This window comes from Triturus cristatus, chromosome 4_2, assembly GCF_964204655.1.
Source record: "Triturus cristatus chromosome 4_2, aTriCri1.1, whole genome shotgun sequence".
NCBI lineage: Eukaryota > Metazoa > Chordata > Amphibia > Caudata > Salamandridae > Triturus > Triturus cristatus.
The window spans coordinates 730,050,984-730,075,003 of NC_140586.1; the positions used below are offsets into that span (position 1 = coordinate 730,050,984).

Here is a 24,020-nt window from a genome sequence, read left to right on the forward strand (position 1 = left end):
TGGGGTTCTCCATCAACGTGCCGAAGTCGCACCTGAGTCCCTCTCAGAAGCTCCCCTTCATCGGGCGGTTCTGGATTCTAAGCGGTTTCGGGTTTATCCTCCCGAACAGCGAGTCCAGGATATTCAGGCAATGATTCCGATCTTTCAGCCTCTATCCCGGGTTTCAGTCAGGATGACCCTCCGGCTCCTGGGCCTGATGGCATCCTGCTAGTGCAACATGCCAGATGGCATATGCGGGCTCTGCAGTGGGACCTGAAGTTCCAGTGGGCGCAGCATCAGGGCAACCTGTCTGATCATGTCCAGATCTCGGAGGGCACTGCACGACAATTGCAGTGGTGGCTCCCGAATCGCAATTGGGTCAATGGCAGATCCCTCTCCCTTCCCCAACCGGAGCACACAGTGGTGACGGATGCGTCCCTCCTGGGATGGGGAGGCCACTTGGGAGAGGCGGAGTCCCGGCTCCATATCAGTCTTTTGAAGCTTCGGGCGATCCGACTTGCACTGAAGGCATTCCTTCCCGTTGTCCGGGGAAGTGTGGTGCAGGTATTCACAGACAACACCACTGCCATGTGGTATTGCAACAAACTGGGCAGGGTGGGGTCGTAGACCCTATGTCAGGAGGCTCTGCGCCTCTGGACATGACTGGAACATGGCATTTCCTTGGTGGTTCAATACCTGGCAGGTTCTCTGAACGCCAGGGCGGATGAACTCAGCCGCCGGTGCTTGATGGATCACGAATGGCGTCTGCACTCGGACGTGGCGCAAGGTCTCTTTCTGCAGTGGGGAGAGCCTTGGTTAGATCTATTCGCCACCGAAGAGAACGCAATGTCATCAGTTCTGCGCGTTGGAATTTCCAAGGCGGCACTCGCTCGGCGACGCTTTTCGTCGTGAGTGGAGTTGTGGTCTGTTGTACGCCTTTCCGCCTATACCACTTCTGCCAAGAGTGCTGAAGAAGATTCGACGCGACCGGGCTCAAGTCATCCTTGTGGCTCCGAATTGGGCACGAAGATACTGGTATCCCGAGCTACTCAACATGACGATCGATCCCCCGATCCGTCTGCCTCTTCGGGAGCATCTTCTGTCGCAGCAGCAGGGGATGGTTCTCCACCCGAACCTGTCCAGCCTTCTCTTCCATGTGTGGAGATTGAGCGGCGACAGTTGATAGGTTTCGATCTTCCTCCCGAAATCTGTGATGTCATTCTGTCATTCTGGCAGCCAGGCGTCCACCCACTAAGACGGTATACGTCTGCCAGTGGAACAAGTTTGTGGCATGGTGCACAGCAAAGTCTGTGGATCCCCTTTCTGCCCCTCTATCTGAGGTCCTTCTGTTCCTACTATCCTTGGCCCAGCAGGGCTCTGCTCTGGGCACTATCAAAAGCTTTCTTTCGGCCATCTCTGCCTTTCTAAGGCTTCCAGATCAGCTTTCTCTCGTTAAGTCCATGGTTGTTAACCGTTTCCTGAAAGGCATTACGCACACGTTTCCCCCAGTGCTTTTCATAATGCCTCAATTGGACTTAAATCTTGTCTTGACCTATCTGATGTGCGCTCCTTTTGAGCCTCTTCATAACTGTCCTTTACATCTTCTCACTCTCAAGACGGCTTTCCTGGTAGCTATCACCTCTGCCAGAAGAGTGTGTGAGCTCCAAGCTCTTGCTTCTACTCCTCCTTTCCTTTCTGTTCATCCGGACTAGGTGGTGTTAAGGACCCGTCCTCCTTTTTTGCCAAAGGTTGTCATGCCTTTCACCATCGGGCAGACCATCACTATGCCCACCTTCTTTCCGCCCCCGCATCCTTCGAGGGAGAAGAGGCTCCACCGTCTGGACCCAAAACTTGCGTTCTCGTTCTATCCGACACGTACACAACATTTCCGGGTGGATGACCAACTCTTTGTTGGCTACATGGGCGCCAAAAAAGGTCGAGCTATGCACAAACAGACCATCTCTCGGTGGGTCGTTCTGTGCATCAAAGCCTGTTACTCCTTGGCTAAGAAGGAGCCTCCTGTGGGGCTGCGTGCCCATTCTACCAGGGCAACTGCAGCCACTACTGCCTTGGGACGCGGCGTTCCCTTGCAGGACATTTGTCAGGCGGCTACGTGGGGCTCGCTGCACACGTTTACTAAGCATTACTGCCTTGACAGTCATGTTCGGAGAAACGGCTTCTTTGGCGATTCTGTTCTCCGTGACTTTCTGGTGTAATCTGTTCGCAGACCCACCACCGGAGTTGGTATTGCTGGGGTATCTATTCTAAAGTAAGGAATCTATCACTAACGTGTCTCTTTCAGATGCACAAGTTACTACTTGTGTAACGATATATCTGTAAGAGACATTAGTTAGTGATGGATTCCTTACCGCCCCACCCATCCTCCCGGTTCTGAGAACTGATTCTAGGGTTAAGGTCATCCCTTTTAGGGCCCTAGTTACATGGCACCAGTGGTCAGTTTCATACATGGCTCTGCGTTCCTGGCGCGGAAAGTCGTGTACAGAACTGACGTCAGCGCGCATGAGTGGCGCCTAAGTAGTCTCCGTGACGTCATCTCTGCGCATACGACGCCAGCGACGGACGTGGAGCCGCACATCGCCACCTACTGATGTGCAGGGGTACTGCTAACGAAATAACTTTCCGGATCCAGTCTGACGCCTGGGGATATTCTAAGGTAAGGAATCTATCACTAACTAATGTCTCTTACACAAGTAGTAACTTGTGCTTTCAGGCTCAACTACTTCGCTGTCCTTCTCTCAGCAACCAATGCTAAGGTTGCATCAATCCTTTGAGATGTGGTAGTTTGTAAGCATTGGAACAAAGCGCAAAGACAGATAATGACAATTCTTTCAAAATATACATAACTTACATTTTTTTACCCTAATAAGAGACACCACCACATGCAAGTGTATACTAACACTTATTACATTTTCATCCTGTTCTCCCTACCTCCAAGCATGCCTCGCCAAATGACGACATTGAAAGTGTTGCTTGCGTGATGATCTCCTCTTTTCAAGGAGATCTGACCCAGCCACGTTTTTCTGCTGCTCTTCTACCCCTCTTTTTTGCCAGTCATTCAGTTTTGGTTGTATGCTTTGCTATAAGGAGCATATTTTAGATTCAGTTTTATTGCTTTTAATTAGCTAAAAATACAAAATAAATGAAATAATGTTTCTCTACTGTGCATGCTGTTGGGGACTAGGATCAAGCAATGCATATTATGTGACAGTTTCTTTCAAATGGCTGTGCCTCGCAAGGATTAAGGCCCGTTTGGGGAATAGTTCTGCAGCGTGAATTAATTTCTAGAGTCACATGCTGTGCATTATTCTGCCATCTAGTGGTAGGGTCTGGAAATGTATCCTTGTAGTACTTTTTTGGTCGAGCATTCAGGATCTCTTTTATTTACATTAGTGTGTACTTCTCGTGTGTACTTAAAGCCATCCCCCTGCTTTTTTATTTGTTTGCTTCAGTGTCCTTTAAAAATCTGTGCTTGCTAGTGGTCAGCCCTGCCTCTTTGTCCCTCCTTTTAGTCTTTTCATTTCCTCACAGGAGCAGGGACCAAGGAGAGTATCTTTTCGCTTTGGGTTTTTTATCTGTCGTTTGAGGGACTATATTTCTTGGTTTCCTGCTTGTGTTACTGTTTGCCTGTATTCAGCTAACACTCTCCGTGAGCGTGTTGATTATTCCTCCCCCATTGGTGTTTTGATTTAAAGAGGGCTGTAATTCTTATCCCATTGGACACTGGAGTGCAGAAGAAATGTTTTCAAAATAAAGCGAATGAAAAGTTTTGGAACGATGGGGTGTTTTTTGGGTGGGGTAGTCCTGCCACTAAAATGAAAGTGTTTGACTCATTGGCCTTGAGGTCCATAGAGGACATAAAGGCCACATAAGTGTCAATTAGGCGTTGCAGTGCTACCCCTGTCCTGGCTACCAGGACGGCATTGTCCGCGTAAGCCAGGATTGGTACCGGCCCTGAGCGGAGCTGTGGGACGTCAGGAGTACATCATTTTAAAACTCCCTCCACTCTGTTAGTATAAAGTAAGAATAAAAATGGAGCGAGGACGCAACCTTGCCTGACACCTCTCATTAGCCTAAAGGCTCTAGTGCATTCCCCATCCCTTCCATAGCGGACTCTTGCGGTCGCCTGTACATACATTTGTCTTATGAGGATGAGCAACCTGGAGTCTATTCCCATTGCAGCGATAATTGTCCAGACTTTGCAGTGTACTACGCAGTCGAAGGCTGCAGAAAGGTCCATAAAGGCCATATATATGTTCTCTTTCTTTGCTCTAGTGTACTTGGAGATAATTAAGCTTACATTTAAACATTGGTCAACAGTGCCTCTACCCTTCTCGAATCCATATTGGGAAGGCATCAGCATGTTATTTTCCGTTGCCCAATCTTCTAGCCTGTTAAGTAAGACACTCCCTAGGAGTTTAGCAGTGGAATCCAGAAGGGAGATAGGATGATAGTTCTGGGGGTCTGATTTGTCCCCTTTTTTTATATATTGGCACTATAATGCTGGTTCTCCATGATGGAGGTGGGCCGATCCTAAAGATTGTATTAAATATGTTAGTTAGTAGTGGGGCCCATAGGTCTTGATGTTGTAAAAAGAAGTCAATCAGGGCCCCATTCAGCCCTGGAGCTTTGGCACGACTGTATTTGGCAAGGGCAAGAATTATTTCCTCCATGTTAAAAGTTATAGAGTTAATGGGGGTCTCTGCGAGGATATTAAATTCGTCCCCGGGGATAATCGTGCCCCCGAATATCACCTGAAAGTGCGACACCTATGCGTCTTCATTCACATGGTTGTCTAATAATTTCTCCTGCTCTTTCTTGAAGAAAGGAGCATTTACTTCCTTCCAGAAGTCCCCGCTGTTATTAAGGGATGCAGCTTTAACCAGGTTTTCCCATGCCTCATCTTTTATCTCAACTTACGGTTCTTTGCGGGCTCTCTTATAAACCATTCATAGCTCCTTAATTTGGGGTTTGATTCTAGGTGATACTTTCAGAGCCCCACAGAGGTTATTTAAGGCCTGGGTACAGTTTGCATTGAACCATCCTGTTTCCGGACTCTCTCTTTTTGAAGTACGCCGATAAAGGGTTAATTTTATCTCCTAGGTCATTTCTATAAAATTAGTAATTGAAATATCTGGTGGAGTAGCCTGATCCAGACAACTTATGACCAGATTGAGCTTATGAGTTATGACTTCCTGGATGGCTTTGGTCTTTTCTATATTATCCCATTTCAGCTGATATCCATTTAACCTAGCCAAAATTGGTTATGGTACCCTCTCAGCTTGTATAGGAAGGATTCTAAAGCCATAAAGCACAAGAAATAATGCTATGTGATCACTAAAATTTGACCATAGAGTGTCTGTTTGATAAAGGTATCCCCAACAGTTAGTGGTTGCCACTATAAAATCTAAAGTGGAATTAGAGGCACCCCGAAAAAAGGTTTTTTCAAGCCCTCCCACTCTTATTTTATTGTACACTTCCAGATTCCTTAAAGCTAAAAGCCTATTTAAGGTATTCCCATATTCATGGTGTTTAAAATGGACTAGTGGGTCTCCCTCAATGTCAACCATACCACAAACCGTGTCCAATGAGTTGGGGCATGGTTGACAATTAAAATCACCTAACCATATAATATGGAGATCTTTACACAACAAGAACCTTATGAATTTCTCGACTTCCTTATCTAGTGTATCTATAACTGTGCCATATTGCCGCCGAAGTTATTATTGTAATAATTTATTAATAGACAACAGTGATGACGCCCTCCTTCAACAGCCAGAAAATGAAAGTAAGGGGAGGAGTTTTCAGTTTCTATAATCTTAATGGGTAGGGAATTTGAAATCAGGGTTATTAGGCCCCTTTTAGGTCTACCTGCTAGGGAGGGGACTGCGTTGGTTTGGATTGGGCGATAGCCATTTATGAATATTGTGTCCACAGCCCATGTCTCCTGAAGACACATGATATCTCCATCCTGCCATAGGGCTATCCACTCTGCCATATCCAACTATGGTGCAAGGCTTGCCACGTTCCACGTGGCTAGGTATATCCCCCTCCTATTTTGGACCGTCTGGTTTTGTGGGTGCAACGCTCCTGAGTCGCTCAGTAAACCATTTCTATTTGATAGATTATCATCTAGTGTCCCCCTAGACTGCTTTATCGGGCCTCCAGTATTCTGTACAACGGCGATGTAAGAAGGCTCGCTAATGATGGTAGAGATACCTGTGTATTCCCCCATAGGTAGTCAGTCGCAGGCCTCTAGGTCATACAGTGTGGCAAATCTATTGGCTAGCCCGAGTCTTGGCGCTATTCTATGGGGATTGGGGAAGTCTTGTGATGGAAAGAAGGGGGGGGCGTATGGGATTGTTTAGCAGTCTCGCGCTTTGGGGGTGCGGGTGTGGTATAGCAATATAAAATGTCCCCAATGGGAAAGCAAAGATCTGCATAGAGAGAGGAGGATAGTCTGTAAGGTCTCTCACGATTCTTCTTACAGCATACTGGTTCTTAAAATGAACAACCACGCAGTCTCCATTGATATCCTAAGGAGAAGGGCCTACCCTTCTGGCAATTATAATGTGCTTTTCTGCGCTGAAGCCTCCAAGGGGTTTGGCCTTTAAGATGGTTATTAAACCAGTGTACAGCTTTGTTTATTATCTGGCCCGTATTTTCCCTTTGACCTCTGTGTAACGGAGGTACATTGGCCAAAACTAAGACATAAGGGAGTGCTGCTGGGGGTAAATCTAGTATTTGATGCTGGGAGGTGCCTTCCGCCAAAGCTTCCGCGGCTGGGGGTACTTTCCTGCCCCCCCCCCCCTTTCTGCCTTCCGTTGTTGGGATAATGGGTTAAATAACCTGGGGTAAGCTTGTGTTTTGTGGTCGTGTTGTATTAATTGTGTCTGTACACGGTTGAAGAAGTGGAGGATGGGGAATGTGCTGGGGAGTTATGAATGGTGTTGTGGTGATTGGAATATATGCCTGAATTGCCTGCCTTATGTTTCTATCACTCCATTCTGAGGGCCCCACTAAAGCCCCAAATGACCTGGGATGCACAATAGTATGTGCTTTGATGAAAAGGTCTATTTTTTTCCTGCATTTTCCCCAGTCTACAATTTAGAGGCTCAAGTAGGCCGAGTATCATCTGTTCTAATTTTAGTATCATGTCCTCACTTGTCCCCGTCATATACTTTTCCCCCGTCAAAGGCACTGTCGTTATTGAGACGTCTTGGGGAGGCTTGTTCGCTCGTTCTAGAGTTCTGTTTCCCTGTATTAAGTTTCATCTTAACCGCTGGGATGATTTCCGACCCATTGGACCCTGGAGATTCCACTTGAGGAGGCACAGTTGAAGTCACAGTTCCGGACCTGTTTGGAGTGGCACTAAGATTAGGCTCCTCTGTCAATGGGAACTGACAAAAGGAAGGAGATGGTAGAAGGGGCTCAGATCTTCTCCCTTCCTCTATTGAAAGCCGGCGCTCTGTGAGCTCGTATTTCATATGATAGCGCACTTGCGGCCCTGACTAGAAAAGAGTCCAGAGTATTTACTATAGCATCCACTGTGGTTTGCACTGCAGCTTTGCGGTTACCCATTTTCCGATGTCTCCAGATCCAGGAGTTGCTTGATGCAGTTCACAAGCCTTTTTTCAGCAGTTCCCGGATAATAGGAGTTGGAGGTGTGGCCCAGCCCAGCCTCTTCCAGGCTCTGACGGGCGGGGATGGGCCTGCCCGTGGCCCGGGCACGTCCCGCGCCACGGGCCAGCGTCTTCCTTTTAGTGCGTAGTACGACTACTAGTGGTGCTGGGGGTTCTAGTCCCCCCAGCGGTGTTTCCGGGCCCTCTGACCGGGTGACCCAGCAGGTAAACAGTAAGTGTTTGTAGGCTACAGGGGGGCTGCAGACCAGCGTCTTCCTTTTAGTGCGTAGTGGGAGCGCTAGTGGTGCTGGGGGTTGTAGTCCCCCCAGCGGCGTTTCCGGGTTCTCCTCCGGCTTGCCTCCGGTCTTGGGCTGAGGGAGTAATACTGTGGAGCAAGGGCCCTCCGACCGGGTGACCCAGCAGGTAAACAGCAAGTGTCAATTGAGAGAGTGAAGGAATAACAAAGATGACAATGAAGGAATTAAAATACTTTGTATTTTTAAGGTGTGGTTGTGAGGGTGGCAATTACTTCATTTGTTTTCAAGGTCACAGTTAACCATTTTGTTTTCTATGCTATGCCGTTCGTGAAGCGAGCCTCAATAGATACTTCCAAAGCTATAGCATACCCCAATCCAGCCAGGATAGCCAGTATGCAAACCCTCCTCACCAAATTTCAGCCCCAACACTCTCTTCCGGCGCTAGTGTTTATGCAACTCATAGGAATGATGGCCTCTTGCATTTTCATTGTACCTCACGCAAGACTTGAAATGCGCCCTTTGCAGGAATGCTTAGCATGTTAGTGGAACCAGGCTCAAGGTCAACTTAGAGATCTGGTGTTGGTGGACAGCCACACACATTGCTCTATGCAGTGGTGGACCACACAAAACCTTTCCAGAGGGCGGCCATTCCTAGAGCCAGTTCCACAGATAGTGCCAACAGTGGACGCATCACTCACAGGCTGGGGAGCTCATCTCCTAAACTACACAATTCAAGGCAAGTGGACCACTCAACAAAAACAGCTCCACATCAACCACCTAGATTTACTAGCAATATTTCTAGCACTAAAGTCGTTCCAAGTACATCTCCTCCACAAAACTGTCCTAGTCCGTACCGACAATATGACTGCAATGTATTACTTACAAAAACAAGGAGGAACACACTCGTTGCAACTGTCTCAAATTGCGCAACAAAATCTGGACATGGGCCATTCCACAAAAAATATATCTTCTGGCACAACATCTTCCAGGAGTGAACAATCAGATTGCAGATCTGTTGAGTCGTCAGACTCAGCAGATACACAAATGGAAACTTCATCCCCAAGTTCTGCAACATTTTTTCCACATGTTAGATGTTAGATGAAACACTCCAAAGGGTATTGTCTCTCCAACCCAAGATCACATACAGGATAACAGCCAGCCTGGGAGACTTACTAACACACAGTCACTTTGAATTGAAAAAACCAGTTACATCGTCTTGGCTTAACACTCCAGGATTCTGGAACTGCTCTAAGTGTAGAGCATTGCAACATGGTCAAAATGTGACCGAATATCGACTCTAAAATGGCCAAACAGAAAACATTGACGATCATATTACTTGTGAATCAAAATTTGTGGTATACCTATTGGAATGTCCATGTAAAAAACAATTTGTAGGAAGCACCATCAATAAACTCAAGTTAAGAATCCTACAACACTTATTAGAAAACAAAGACTTCACCTATCCCATGGCCAAGCACTTTCACTAATTCCATTCAAGTGATTGTCAACAACAGAAATACTCTGAAATTAAAATCGTGAAACAAAAAGAAAGAGGTGGAGATAGAACCCTCAATCTACACAGAGCAGAGTCAAGATTGATTCTAGCCATTGGCACCGAGAATCCGCTTGGCCATAATTTGGATGCTGAACTACATATCCACCTATAATGGAAGAAACAGCAGGTTGAAAAATGGCAGAAGGTTCATCTTTTAGTGAGGAACATCAAGAAATGAATGGCCGGATTCTATATGATAAGATCTTTGATGGATGCACAAACATATGATGAAAATAGAAAAACATGGAAAGATTGACATGTGGTATACCACATAAGATATTGCTTGTTTGCTGCTGAAATTCTTCTTGGAAAATCAGGAAAATGAGGGGAGGTTAAACACATGGATTACTGCCTTTTTTGTGTGAACACGGTGATATGACCATATCTTTTATTGCTGGTTTTAGACATATGCACCAATTTTTATACGGTACACCTTATGAACCTATAAACACTCTTGAAACATGAACTAAAATCCGATCGGTTTTTCTGGGGGGTATGGGTCATGGACGGAACAGAATAGTAGTCGTGCATAGATCTGCTGCCTTGACTGGATGGACAGTGCGATGGGTGGGGGAGTGGGGTGGGGGGTGGTGTTATGTTTTTTTAAGGGAGGGGACTGCTTTGGTTCTGCATGTCTCTTTTGTAGTCTATATACGATACTTCATGAGAAAAATGTCAAAACTGGTATGTTGTCTTTTGATATGGTTGAAGTCTCTGGGTCACAGAGCTTCGCTGGATGTGTCTTTGACGAATAAAATTTGTTTACAAAAAAAAAAAATCCGATCGGTTTTGAACTACATAGCGTGATAATGTACTTTACAATCACTTAGTTTTCAAGACTTGAATGCACTAGTCACTTTATTAATGTATGGACAAAAACACTCTTTAACAACTACTTAATAATTGTCGGGTTTTTAATAATGCCACAAATGTACTTAACAGTGATTGGCTCATGTAATGGAGACTAAACACCAGTCATGTACAATCTTAATAACAAACACCTATGTCTAAAGAGCATTGCAAGTTCAGAGCAAGGCTTATCAGAGTATACATTGAAAACATTACGAAAAAATGTATGCAGTGTATAACCAAAAATCCATGATGGTTACCAATGTTTACATTATATATTTTTCCCTTGAAAATAACTCGCACTTTAAAACAAAAGAATTTAGAATGTTGTTTCAAAATTAAGTAAAATGGATTCATGTATTTAGCAACTTTTTAATCTGGATTGACTTTTTGTCTAGTCTGTTTTCCAATGAAAAGTGGGTAATTGCACTAGCACTTTAAAAGAGACACTCTAGGCCTTTATGGTCCAGTAGAAGGCTGGGAGCCGAAATGCGTAGACCGTCCTCTACTGTTTGTGATTGCACTATGGTTTGAATAAAGCACTGTTCTTGGATTACCTGACGGCTGTGGTGCTGTGATCCTTCACTGAGTTCCAGGAGTGGAATGGAGGTTTGGAGGAAAATCGAAAATAATTATTTACATATATATATATATATATCAGTCAAAACAAGAGTTACCCCCTCGGAAGAGCCACACAAAGGTAGGATTTCTTTCGTTTATTTCAGGAGGTTGCAGTACAGCTGGCATGACACCTTGCAATAAAAAGATCTGGCCGCCAGCCGTGGAATGAGCCCCGCTGCATGAAAGCGGTCCTGCGGTGTCAAAGAGATGGACGATTACCGTGTTGGGAAAGGAGGCTGTTTTTGGAAGGCACAAATGAGCAGCACAGCTTGAGTGAGACGCTTTACATACCCACTGGGGATTTTATTCAGTTTTAAATGTGGCAACGCAATGAGCAACTCACTGGAGAATTAATGAAATATACACTACGGATACCAGCAGGCTCTGCGAGGAGCCAACGCCCACAAGGGCAGGTGTCAGGACTTTAAAAAGAATGCCCATACTTCCTTGCATTGTTTGGACAAATATGCCTATGAAAAAGTGCTTCAGAGCACGAAACGCGTCGGCGGCCAGATCTTTTTATTGCAAGGTGTCATGCCAGCTGTACTGCAACCTCCTGAAATAAACGAAATAAATCCTACCTTTGTGTGGCTCTTCCGAGGGGGTAACTCTTGTTTTGACTGATATTTAACGGCTGGCCCAGCCGTGGAATGAGCCCCGCTGCATGAAAGCGGTCCTGCGGTGTCAAAGAGATGGACGATTACCGTGTTGGGAAAGGAGGCTGTTTTTGGAAGGCACAAATGAGCAGCACAGCTTGAGTGAGACGCTTTACATACCCACTGGGGATTTTATTCAGTTTTAAATGTGGCAACGCAATGAGCAACTCACTGGAGAATTAATGAAATATACACTACGGATACCAGCAGGCTCTGCGAGGAGCCAACGCCCACAAGGGCAGGTGTCAGGACTTTAAAAAGAATGCCCATACTTCCTTGCATTGTTTGGACAAATATGCCTATGAAAAAGTGCTTCAGAGCACGAATCGCGTCGGCGGCCAGATCTTTTTATTGCAAGGTGTCATGCCAGCTGTACTGCAACCTCCTGAAATAAACGAAATAAATCCTACCTTTGTGTGGCTCTTCCGAGGGGGTAACTCTTGTTTTGACTGATATTTAACGGCTGGCCCAGCCGTGGAATGAGCCCCGCTGCATGAAAGCGGTCCTGCGGTGTCAAAGAGATGGACGATTACCGTGTTGGGAAAGGAGGCTGTTTTTGGAAGGCACAAATGAGCAGCACAGCTTGAGTGAGACGCTTTACATACCCACTGGGGATTTTATTCAGTCTTAAATGTGGCAACGCAATGAGCAACTCACTGGAGAATTAATGAAATATACACTACGGATACCAGCAGGCTCTGCGAGGAGCCAACGCCCTCAAGGGCAGGTGTCAGGACATTAAAAAGAATGCCCATACTGCCTTGCATTGTTTGGACAAATATGCCTATGAAAAAGTGCTTCAGAGCAAGTAACGCGTCGGCGGCCAGATCTTTTTATTGCAAGGTGTCATGCCAGCTGTACTGCAACCTCCTGAAATAAACGAAAGAAATCCTACCTTTGTGTGGCTCTTCCGAGGGGGTAACTCTTGTTTTGACTGATATTTAACGGCTGGCCCAGCCGTGGAATGAGCCCCGCTGCATGAAAGCGGTCCTGCGGTGTCAAAGAGATGGACGATTACCGTGTTGGGAAAGGAGGCTGTTTGTGGAAGGCACAAATGAGCAGCACAGCTTGAGTGAGACGCTTTACATACCCACTGGGGATTTTATTCAGTCTTAAATGTGGCAAAGCAATGAGCAACTCACTGGAGAATTAATGAAATATACACTACGGATACCAGCAGGCTCTGCGAGTAGCCAACGCCCACAAGGGCAGGTGTCAGCACTTTAAAAAGAATGCCCATACTGCCTTGCATTGTTTGGACAAATATGCCTATGAAAAAGTGCTTCAGAGCACGAAACGCGTCGGCGGCCAGATCTTTTTATTGCAAGGTATCATGCCAGCTGTACTGCAAACTCCTGAAATAAACGAAAGAAATCCTACCTTTGTGTGGCTCTTCCGAGGGGGTAACTCTTGTTTTGACATATATATATGTTTGGAGACTGCAAACATGGGATTTAATGTCGGAAGGTGATTGTGTCCGAGGCATTTCCACTCCCTACAAGCTGGCTGCTGTGTTCAATCAACTCGCTTTATCTTCCTTGAAAGGGATTTCTTCAACAGCAGCCCCCGTGATCATTTGGTTCGGAGAAGCCAGGCTGAGGAGATTTACGAGCAGCGTTTGTTTCCAGCATCAAACAACTAACTGCAACAAAGTATCCTCTGTGGTGAGTGAACCATAACTATCGACACGGTTGGGAGGTTGTCAGGCACATGGCGTTATAAGCCTGGAGGCAAGTTTCAGCTCGGGTTTAAAAAACGTTATTAACTTTTAAGCAATTCGAGTGTTTCACCATGTCAGAGGAAATTCTTCGTGGGAGAGAAGCGGCGGCGGCTGCACTCTATTCTAGTTTACCTAAAATCACGAGTAATTCCAGCAATAAGAACACTGCTGAACAAAGTGGGGGTGATAATTCTGATGAAAATCAAATTAAAGCGGCGCTAAAAAGATTGGAAAAATGCATGTATCAGGAAATGTCAAAGTGGTGGGAACATAAGTCTTTAACCATGTATTTGGAAGAAAACCGTGTGCCTCGTGGGCTTCGAATACTGTTGGCGCCAAGTTATGAGAGACCTAATCCAAATATGCTTAAAGAATGGGGCCATGCTAATTTGGAATCCTCGACTAAATTGCTGCAAATATTGGTCAAGTACGCTATTATCGATAGAGAGGCATTGATGGTGGAGATTCAAGAGATCAATGACCTACTGGCAAAGTTTGAGCCCAATGTTTTAATTACTGAAACACGCAAATCAATTAATGAGAGGCTCGTAAAACAGGAGGACAAGATTAAGGCGCGTAAGGTGTATAAATTCGCCCGTGATAAGGATGATTATGCCCAGGGTCGCATCTACACCTTCGCTAAGAAATTCGATAATGCGAAAAGATCCAAATTTGCGCAACAGGCACAACAACTTAAATCTGCTAGGCCCACAGATCGTGCAACAACGTCTAGCTCTGCTGTGCTCAATGAAGCCATAAATATAAACCAGGAGCCAAGTGATGTTGAATCTTTAACAAGCGGACCTTCGACGGATGAGGAAGGCTGCAGCACATGGGACCCGAATGCTATTGTTTTAGACTTGGGGGAAGAGGTGGATTTTTTAGTGTCGGACAGGCTCCAAACACTTCGACCACGAACCAAACTACCACCGAGGACTCAACAGCAAAAAGAGCAAGATGTAATAAAAGGAGGAGTGAACGTCGGAAAAAACATAAAGTCGCCCAAAAAACAAAAAAAGCAATATTGGCGAAAAAAGCATTAACAAACAATGAAATTATTAATTTATCCACAGTCACCCTTTCTGAAGCCGAGAAACAACTACTAAGTCTTGGATTAACATACTGTCCGGTTTCAGACTTCAACTAAACAAGAACAAGAGTTGATATTTATCTTTACATCAGAAAACTTAAATTAAAAAAGTTCTTTTGTGTCAAGGAGGGTCAAAATGAAAATGAAATTAATCCAACCATTGACACTGCTGTTGCAAAGAACCCCTTGAATTTACATGCGAGAGACACCAAAACTTTTTTGACAATGCATCAACTGGCGACAAATGATACGATTAATCTTGAAATGTCTTCCACTCAGGAGGAGCTTAGAATGGCCTCGGTTGATCAATTAGGAGCCAACCTGAGTCCGTTTAAACCTAAATCAAAATTTATCCCGGTAATGCTTAGGGATTCTATTGATGTTTTTCAAGATATAATTGTAGATGATCTTAAAAAGCTGCACCATAGGATCAAGCACAAAAAAAGATATAAAAGCCAGCATGAAAAGGACTATACATTGTTAACCAAAAAATTGAGTGATGATTATAGGATTATTGTGGCCACTGCTGACAAAGGAGGTAACGTGGTTATCTGGCCGCAGGAAGCCTACATCAGGGAAGCAATGAATCAGCTCAACAATCCATCATGCTACTCTAGAAGTACCATCAAGGACTTCAATGAAGCTAGAGAAGTCCTAAAAAAACTCTTGATGAGATGGAAAAGAGAAGGCATGATTTCTAAACAGGAATTTGAGTTTCTTCATGTTGAGCATCCTTTACTACCAAAATTATATCTTTTACCCAAGGTCCACAAACAAGTTGTTCCAGTGCCTGGGAGACCTATTATCTCTGCCATTGCGGAAGTAGCGGAACATGTGACTGAATATATCGACTACTTCCTGCAGGACTTGGTAAAGGGTCTTCCCACTTATATCAGAGACACTGGGGATTTCATTGGTAAGATCAAAGATGCTGGTTGGAGCGACGATATGCTATTTATCACCTTAGATATCGAATCGCTTTACACAAGCATTGACCATGCATCTGGGCTAAAGGCCCTGGAATTTTTCCTGGGCAAAAGGCCGATTAATTGTTATAACCACAACAAATTATTGATGGAACTTACCAGTTGGTGTCTTAATAACAACTTCTTTCTGTTTGGAAATGACATTTACATTCAGAAGCGTGGTGTGGCGATGGGGGCATGCTTCTCTCCCAGCTATGCATGTTTACATGTAGGCTGGTGGGAGGAGCATGTCCTCAGACTAACACACCTTGATATTTACAAAGAACATGTGGCACTTTGGGTGCGATTTATTGATGATGTTTTTATCTTATGGTGTGGTGATGTTGCCAGTGCGACAAATTTTGTCACTGAACTTAATACCAATCAGCAAAATCTTAGATTCACCTCTTCTATCAGCAAGTGTGAAGCTGTTTTTTTGGATGTTAAAGTATTTGTACATCAGAATCATTTGGCCACTAAACTTTATCGAAAAAGCACTGCTGGAAATAACACTCTCCATGCCAGCAGTGCGCATCCTAAACATGTTATCGATAATATTCCGTTTGGAGAATTGTTGAGGCTCAAACGGATTTGTAGTGAAGCGGATGATCTTAAAATATGTACAACTGAAGCTCTGGAAAGATTCAGGCAAAGAGGCTATAGGGAGTCCATTTTGAGGGATGCAGTTCTTAAAATGGAAGCTAGAACCCGTGAGTCATTATTTTTAACAACATCTAACTCTTCTGTTGACAGTGACTCTACTAACAGTAGCCAGACCCCCAGGCTCATCATAGCCTATAGCAAACAGGCGAGACAAATCAGGTCCATTGTTCAAGAACGATGGCCGATATTAAAAACTGATTTGGTCTTAAAACCCAGGTTATCTGATGGGCCTACAATTACATATAGGAGGGGACCCTCTTTAAGGACCCAAGTTTGCCATGAGTTTCCCGAGCTCAGAAAACAAGAAGAGTGGTTGAAATCCCGACCGGGATTTAAGCGCTGCTCTACATGTAGAGCGTGCAAATTTGGTAAAAACACCAACCAATATTGCACACCTTTCAGCCCAGATCCATTTAGTATACGTGGATCTTTTACATGCAAAACTGAATTTGCTGTCTATGTACTAACGTGTACCTGTGATCTTAGATATGTCGGGAGTACCCGGCAACCAGTACACGTTAGGATTCTTCAGCATTTACGTGCCATTGTAAACAATGATGCAGCGTATCCGGTGGCGAGGCATTTTAAGGCTTGTCATAATAACAATCTACAATGCCTTAATTACTTTGTTATTGCCTCAGTTCCTAAAATCAAGAGAGGGGGTGACCGTGATAAAATGCTGAGAAGATTAGAATCTGAATACATTTTAAAACTAGACAGCAGATTCCCTAATGGGCTTAATGCAACTGAGGATCTACATGTATTTCTTTAACTTTGCATTTTGTACTGTATTAGGTTAAATTTCTATGGAGTGTATTGCCCTGCCTGCTTCCGCGCATATAGATTATGAATTTCCAGTTTTTGATCCCATTTTCTTTTTACACTTACAATTCTATGACATGTCTGTTTGGACCATACTATAAACAATAGTGAATTCACTTGCAATGCTTACAACATCTTATCATATCTCAACTCTCGGGTGCTTAACAATACAATATGATCATCATTTTGATTATGCTAATTGCATTATATGCGCTTAGATATTTTTTGTATTTTTATCTCCATGGTTTGGTACTTGTATCCAAAAAACAAATTTAATCATTGACAATTTTTGCACAAATTTTTTTGTGTTTACATTATTGCGTAATTTGCACATTATTTGTATATATATTGAATTTTAATTGAGAATATTTGCACTTTATTGCGTAATTTGCACAGTCAATCAAGTTTGGATATCACTGAATCAATGAATATGAGTTTTATGTTTTATACTTATATTGCAGGCAACTATAACTCACGCGACCGCAATCCTCTGCTGATGCTAATACTGTATTTAGACACTTATTTGCCCATGTCTTCTTCCATTAAATTTTAGCTATACATATATTACAAATATTTTTTTTTCATAAAGACACATATGTCATTATGTCATTAGCAGAGGATTGCGGTCGCGTGAGTTATAGTTGCCTGCACTAACTATAACGTGGAATTTCATTGGTTTTTTACGAGTGAAATGTACAGCTAACTATAACTTGTGTGAAACCTATGTTTTTTTCAGTGAATTTGCAAGGTTTTTTAAATGCTAATTCCTAACTATAACGTGTGTGAAACCTATGGTTTTTTCAGTGAATATATATATATATATATATATATATATATATATATATATATATATATATATATATCCTTGAAACTCCAACCTTCCCCCGAACGACCAGGAGCACGGACCTTTGCTCAAATCTTTCGCTCGTTAGAGTACTCACTTTTCACCTTAATCCAGGAACACGCAAGTGCCCCTGTTCTGATACTTACCTTATTTTACTCATTGCCCTTCTTGGGAGGTGCTTACCCATTCAGCCGGGACAGAATTACAACCGGCGGAGAGAATTTCACTTTTCAGACCATCTGTCCATTAGTCCTGAAGAAGTCATGGGTTCACACCCTGACAAAAACACGTGTTGGCTGGGCATCTGATCACCGATTAAAACCACAAAGAAAGAAAACACCATTTGACTACTGTTATAGTTGTGTATATGTTACATGCAGTAATTCAAACTGTTGACATTATAACGTGTGCACAGGTTATCTGTAAAACATGTATCAAATGCTGGGGATGGGCACTACCTGCATGTAGTACCGCATTGCCTGCAGTCTATTTCCTATGTAACTTTGTTTCCATTTGGCAATCTCTAATGTAAACCTGTACATCCAAGAAATTTACAGTGGTGAGACTAATGGAAGCTGTAAAATGTAGGTTGAGACTGTTTACATTCAATTCATTTACAAAATATTTTGCTTCATTGATGGAACCTGGCCAAATAATAAAAAGATCATCTATAAATCTAAGCCATTTCTTGACCTTGTTGTTAAAGGTAATGGCATGCTCATTTTGTAAAACCAGCTCCTCCCACCAGCCCATGTGTAAGCAAGCATAGCTGGGGAGAAACTGGCTCCCATCGCTACACCACGTTGTTGTAAATACAACACATTCTGAAATAATTTTTTTTTATTATTTAGACAAAAGTCCACCATATTGGTAAGCATTTTGTGGTGTTGTGCGTAGTTGGATGGTCTTTTGGCCAGGTAATGGTTCAGTGCCTTCACCCCATCATGATGGTGGATGGAAGTGTAGAGTGAAGTGACGTCCATTGCAATGAGTAAATAGTCGCTTTGCCATTCCACATTTTGGATCTTGGAAAGAAAATCACCAATGTCTTTTATATAGAAAGGCAGGTTTTGAACAAATTCTTGTAGATAATAGTCCACATATTGTGAGGTCCTTTCCAAAAGGGTGTTCCGGGCTGAAATTATAGGCCTGCCTGGTGGCTTTGCAGGGTTCTTATGTATTTTCGGTATGAAATATAACACTGGGGTCACTGGCTTGTCGTTATGTAGAAACTTGTATTCCTGTATGGGTAGTAAACCTGCATTTTTCCATGCTACTAATCTCATATAGTAATCATTATAAATGCATTTAAGTTTGAGATGGTCGCTGCGGTGGTAGAAGTTTCTATCTAATAGTTGGCTCATTGCCTCCTTTACATATTCGCTCTTTTTCCATAGGACAACATTTCCACCCTTGTTGGCACTGCGGATTACTGTCATTGTTATTTTTTAATTTGTTCATTAGCCATAGTATTTAAGTTAATCTTTGTTGGAACAACGTCTTATATTCTTCTGCACTCGATGGTTAAACCGCTTTATGCCTATGATCAATTGTTCTTGAAAGATTTCAATTGAATCCCTTGTAGTGATGGGATTAAAAGTGGACCTTGGTTTGAAAGGGGTCATTCCTTTGAGCTAATCGGACTGGAGTCTGAAATGGAGTACTAATCCTTTCACTGATTTGTGTTACAGTCACGTTTTCATTTGCCAGTTCCTGTAGTTCAGTCAGTAAGGGCATGTCATAGGGGGTTAGGTTGCTACATGGGGTACTCGCTGTTAGGTTCTTCGGGCTGGCTTTTGAGGAAGAGGATCTCTGTATCTTAAGGCTAATTTGGAAATTGAAGGTATTATAGTCTGACCCACTGGGATTGATGACATTTCTCCGTGACCGCAGCCGCAACTCGAGCAGCAAACGCAAGGTGGCAGTGCAGGATCGGGAGGAGCGAGCGGGCGGTAGATGCCGCCGCTGCCTGAGGACACCTGAGGACTCCCGGGGGCTCTGGACCATCCGTAATCCGTGAATCGAGGTGCGAGACCCGGTTTGGATCCGGTTTGCATCCGCAGCCAACGGACAAAGCCCTACAGCCAACTGCTGCCTCTGTCACGACGTCGGCCCCAGGGAGCCTGCGGTAAGGAGCGAGCAGGCTGCGCTAGGAGCCGGGTGGGGAGAGAGCAGGGGCTGGAGCGCGACCTCCGCTACCGGAGGCTGCAGAGTAATGTGCCCGGGTGCACCACGGAAGTGGCCCAACCAGGTTGGGTGCGGCTGCGGCGCCCCAGTGTGCCCTGCTCCTGATTCCCTTTTTTTGCCATCTCCTCGCACCCCTCCCCGCAACCGGGGGAAACATCTACCTGCTGCCCTACATCCTCCCCGTCAGTTACTGGGCAGCTGACAAAGCCCAGTGGCGGCCATCAGATGGGATCAGACGCCCCAGCCAGCATCTTCACCAGGCGACACCTCCACAAACAGTCACTAACATCACTGGAGTCACCAACACCACTGGAGTCACTAAGTATTTTTAAAACTCACCAAATCCTGTTAAAGTGAATAACTGCTTTGTGACTGGCTATTTGCGATTTTCCTCCAAACAGCAACCTACATCACTGGAGTCACCAAGCACTTTTAAATTCATCAAACCTTGTTAAAGAGAACTAAAGAGTACTAACTGCTTGTGTCTGACCATTTGCGATTTTGCGATTTTAACCTAAAAAGCCAAGGCCCCGCCATCTTGTCTTGCCCACGCTATCCTGACTACACCAGAGTAAGACAGCACAAGGCAGTGCAAGCTCGAGGGGCAGAAGGCCACTTCATTTTATTAAAACAACTCACCCAACCTTAATGAGTCTGGAAATCAAACCACACAACAGGGGAAACAGGAGGCCCAGACCATCACAGAGCTGGAAACTCCCCAACAAACTAAATTATCTATTCCACTATAAGTTAGAGGATAGACTGGTGAAAAGCCACCTCTGGCACAGTTACAAGCCATCTTGCATACAGAAAGGGTGGCAAATGACAAAAGGCAAAACCAACAGTAGGATGGGCAAGCCAACCAGCACAGGTCCTGGCACAGGCACTAGAACTAATCCATCGACAAGGAGCCAAGTGCGGCTGGAGTCCACCCCTTCGGCGCAATCACCATTTTTTAAATCAAACTCAAACCTTTAATTAAACAGCAAGACAATCCGTAAATACTTTGTCAATAACACCTGGTCAAAAAACACTGGGAACGAGTGAGACCAACAGTAGCGTATTAATACACTCATCCCCACATGTCAACAAGGGATCGAGTCAGATCCAGGCCCCAGGCGGGGAGATCGGAACACAAGAAAGCGGGCCACACCCGCCCCAAGGAATCAGCAGAGAAATGGTAAAAGAGGGGAAAGGACAGAGAGACTTGGAAGCGGTTGAAATAACAAGACAGACCGAGCACCCAGCATTGCAGGAGGAAAGGCAGAAGCAGGGGCAGGAAACACCAGGCCTCCTCCTATCCCAGGGAAAAAGGCACGTTACCCCATTGCAAGAACCCCCAGAAGTCTTGGAAATCTCATCAACGTCCGAATACTCGGACCATAAGGGCACAAGGATTGACGAAATGTGCCAGGGAAAACTGAAAGCTCTGGAAATTTCATCAACACTGGAACAACCTGTAGAAATCAAAAACCTTTTAAGGGGTTCACTGATGCACCTGGTCCTTAAACCAACAAAGAAGAGATTGGCACGGAAGCTGTAATATCAAAAGAATACATTTATTAACCTCACATGAGGGAGACTGCGTCAATACGATACCCTCAGGCCACTGTAGGAGGCAGTCTAAGGAGTACAGAGAACAGGGGCATTATATATGCATTTGTTGCATAGTCCGCATGAGACCTAAGGGAGGTACTGGCACATACAAGAATAGTTATTGACTAATATGGGTATACAAAAATTGCTTGCTGAACAAAGTGGGAGGGGAGACATTTCTCCATACATCAGTAAAAACAGCCTGACAGTTCTATAATAGGAGCAGGTGTATTGGCAGCTACAGGTCTTTCTGAGCATGTGCAAGGCTCTGGCTCAGTGCTGAAGGAGTTAACTATATCACATGACACAAACAGAATACAAGGGCAGTCAACAGTGAAGAGGGAGAAAGCACATGGTGAGCACATGGCTAACTAAAATGGCTGCCACAAACAAAATGGCTTCAGCAGATGCTTACAGCGATTTCAGCTAGTTTTCCACAGATGGCCGTTTTAGCATCAGCGGAAGACATCCGTTATGATCTAGAAGGAATATAGGAAATATTTTGCACATTTATTCTTATAAATTAATTAATATTCTGATCCATTGCTAGATGGGCATTTACATTCCAAGCATTTCATTAAGCGGGTATATATAAGGTATAAGTAGGAGTACAAAGGAAACAGAGCATTGGGTCATAATTAACACACAGGTATCACGAAAACACATATCTAATAAAAAACATTTTCAATAGACTTTTCCAGTGTTATTTTTATGAGGGATAGAGTATCACTTAATATACTTAGGAAGAGGGCACAGAAGAATTTATCGATTGTTTAGCAAAATGTTTCTCTTGCAGAATAAACATTAGTAATGCAAATACTAAAGAAAATACAAGGATCATTACAAATACTATTTTCGCTCCATGGGACCAGGAGGACCAAACGGGGGCCTTGGGAATTAGGACGAGGAGCCGCAAAGGGCTGCTCCTCCTCAAAAATGGGAAGACCAAAGGGGTACATTACTGAAAAAAAGAAGTCCATGAGAAATTGATGCCGCTGTACAACCAGCCAGAGGGGAGTCTTCTCCCTGTGTCCGTCTGAGCCTCACAGGCAGGCTCCTATTGTTCATCCAACAGTGGAGCTGCACAACTTGCAACTCAAGAAAACAATCCCGGTCCAGTTTTAAGGGAAAAGTTTCCTCTTTCAGGATAGGGCAATCACCTTCAGAGGCAAATGCCCTCAGCGATCCTGTCGTGTGACTCAGGCAGTGCACCAGTTTTCTTCTCTTTAATCTAACAGGCACCAAAGGCACAGCATCTGTACCCTGAACTCAAGTCCTTCCTTAACTCCTGTATTGCTCCGCTGGCGCACTGCTCTTTTGTTGGGGCCACAGATTGTACCCAGTATGCCCAGGCATTCCTTGATCAACAAACAAAGGTGCACACTTTCATTCAGTTTGGTACCAGGATTCGGAGGCCTGAAGCAACCCTTGTTTCAAAGGGGGTCACCTCAAGCAAAAGCCTCCTTGCCGTCCTTGTTGGTCTGTGACTCTCTCAGCTGAGCATCAAAAACTGCATTCACAATGTCTCCATTCTGATTTGTGACCCTGTCTTTCACCCAAGACAGTGGCAGGGGTACACACTTCACGTCCCAGTGCTTCTGGCCTTGTACCGTCACTGAGGTCCTAGTTACCAGCAACGCCTGTGCTGGTTACCTTCACCTTGGCTTCAAGCTGGACTGGTGCTGACTCCCCAGCCTGGATCTGGTGTCCGGGCCCCTCTGGCAATGGTTGTAGGGCAGCAAATATCTATTGGTGGGCAGAACAAAAAAATCTTTATACAAGGCACATAAATAATCTATCAACAGAGAGGATAGTCTCAGAATACTTTCTTAGTCTTGGGGCGCCCCATACCATTAGCAAGGCACCCAAGAACCACTTCATCTATCTAACATTGTACGCTTAGGACCATGCTCTCATGTTATAGGCGCAGCGGGAAAATCTAAAGCTGCTATTTTAACAGGGATTCTTATTACATAAATAACTAAAAGAAAACATCAACATAGTGGGCATATACATTTCTCCAGCAGAACATGTTCTAACAAACAAACTCCTATAAAACAATATTTCCCTTCAAAAATGTTTGCTGAGGATCACATGGGCGTCTTTCCTGACATTATAAACCTTATGCATTCTACTTTTCATGATGTGGACTATGCAACATCATTTTCAAAGGCAAAAACCCTATTCTCCAGCTCTAATAAGGGCTGTCAGCTCAATTACACAAACTAATAAGAGACTAGTAATGCCCTTACACAGCTGTATATACCATGAGAATAACATATAATTCCCCTTAAAGGTCAAATAAGGGAACAGCAACCTAGACTACTCATCCTTTCATAATTTCATCAGACAGGATGGGCAGTAACATGGCATATTTATTTGTTCATTTTATTAATCTTAACAATTTTTTCAAAACAGTATTACTGAATAGCCAATTAAATGTCTCATGGCCGTTGGCCGTTCCTAGACAGTTTAGACAAACTCGAGAGAGAGTGTGAGAAAAAGAAAGAGAAGAAAAAGAAAGATAAAACATAAATTTGCTTACCCTTAATTTGCCCAGGAGCTAGCCTCCTTTT

At 44.1% G+C, this 24,020-nt stretch overlaps 1 protein-coding gene across 2 annotated transcripts in view; it reads left to right on the forward strand.

Annotated features, from left to right (window-relative positions):
- Window positions 1-24,020, forward strand: part of TUT4 (terminal uridylyl transferase 4) — a 1,269,543-nt gene that overhangs the window by 1,090,030 nt on the left and 155,493 nt on the right. The window lies entirely within an intron of this gene.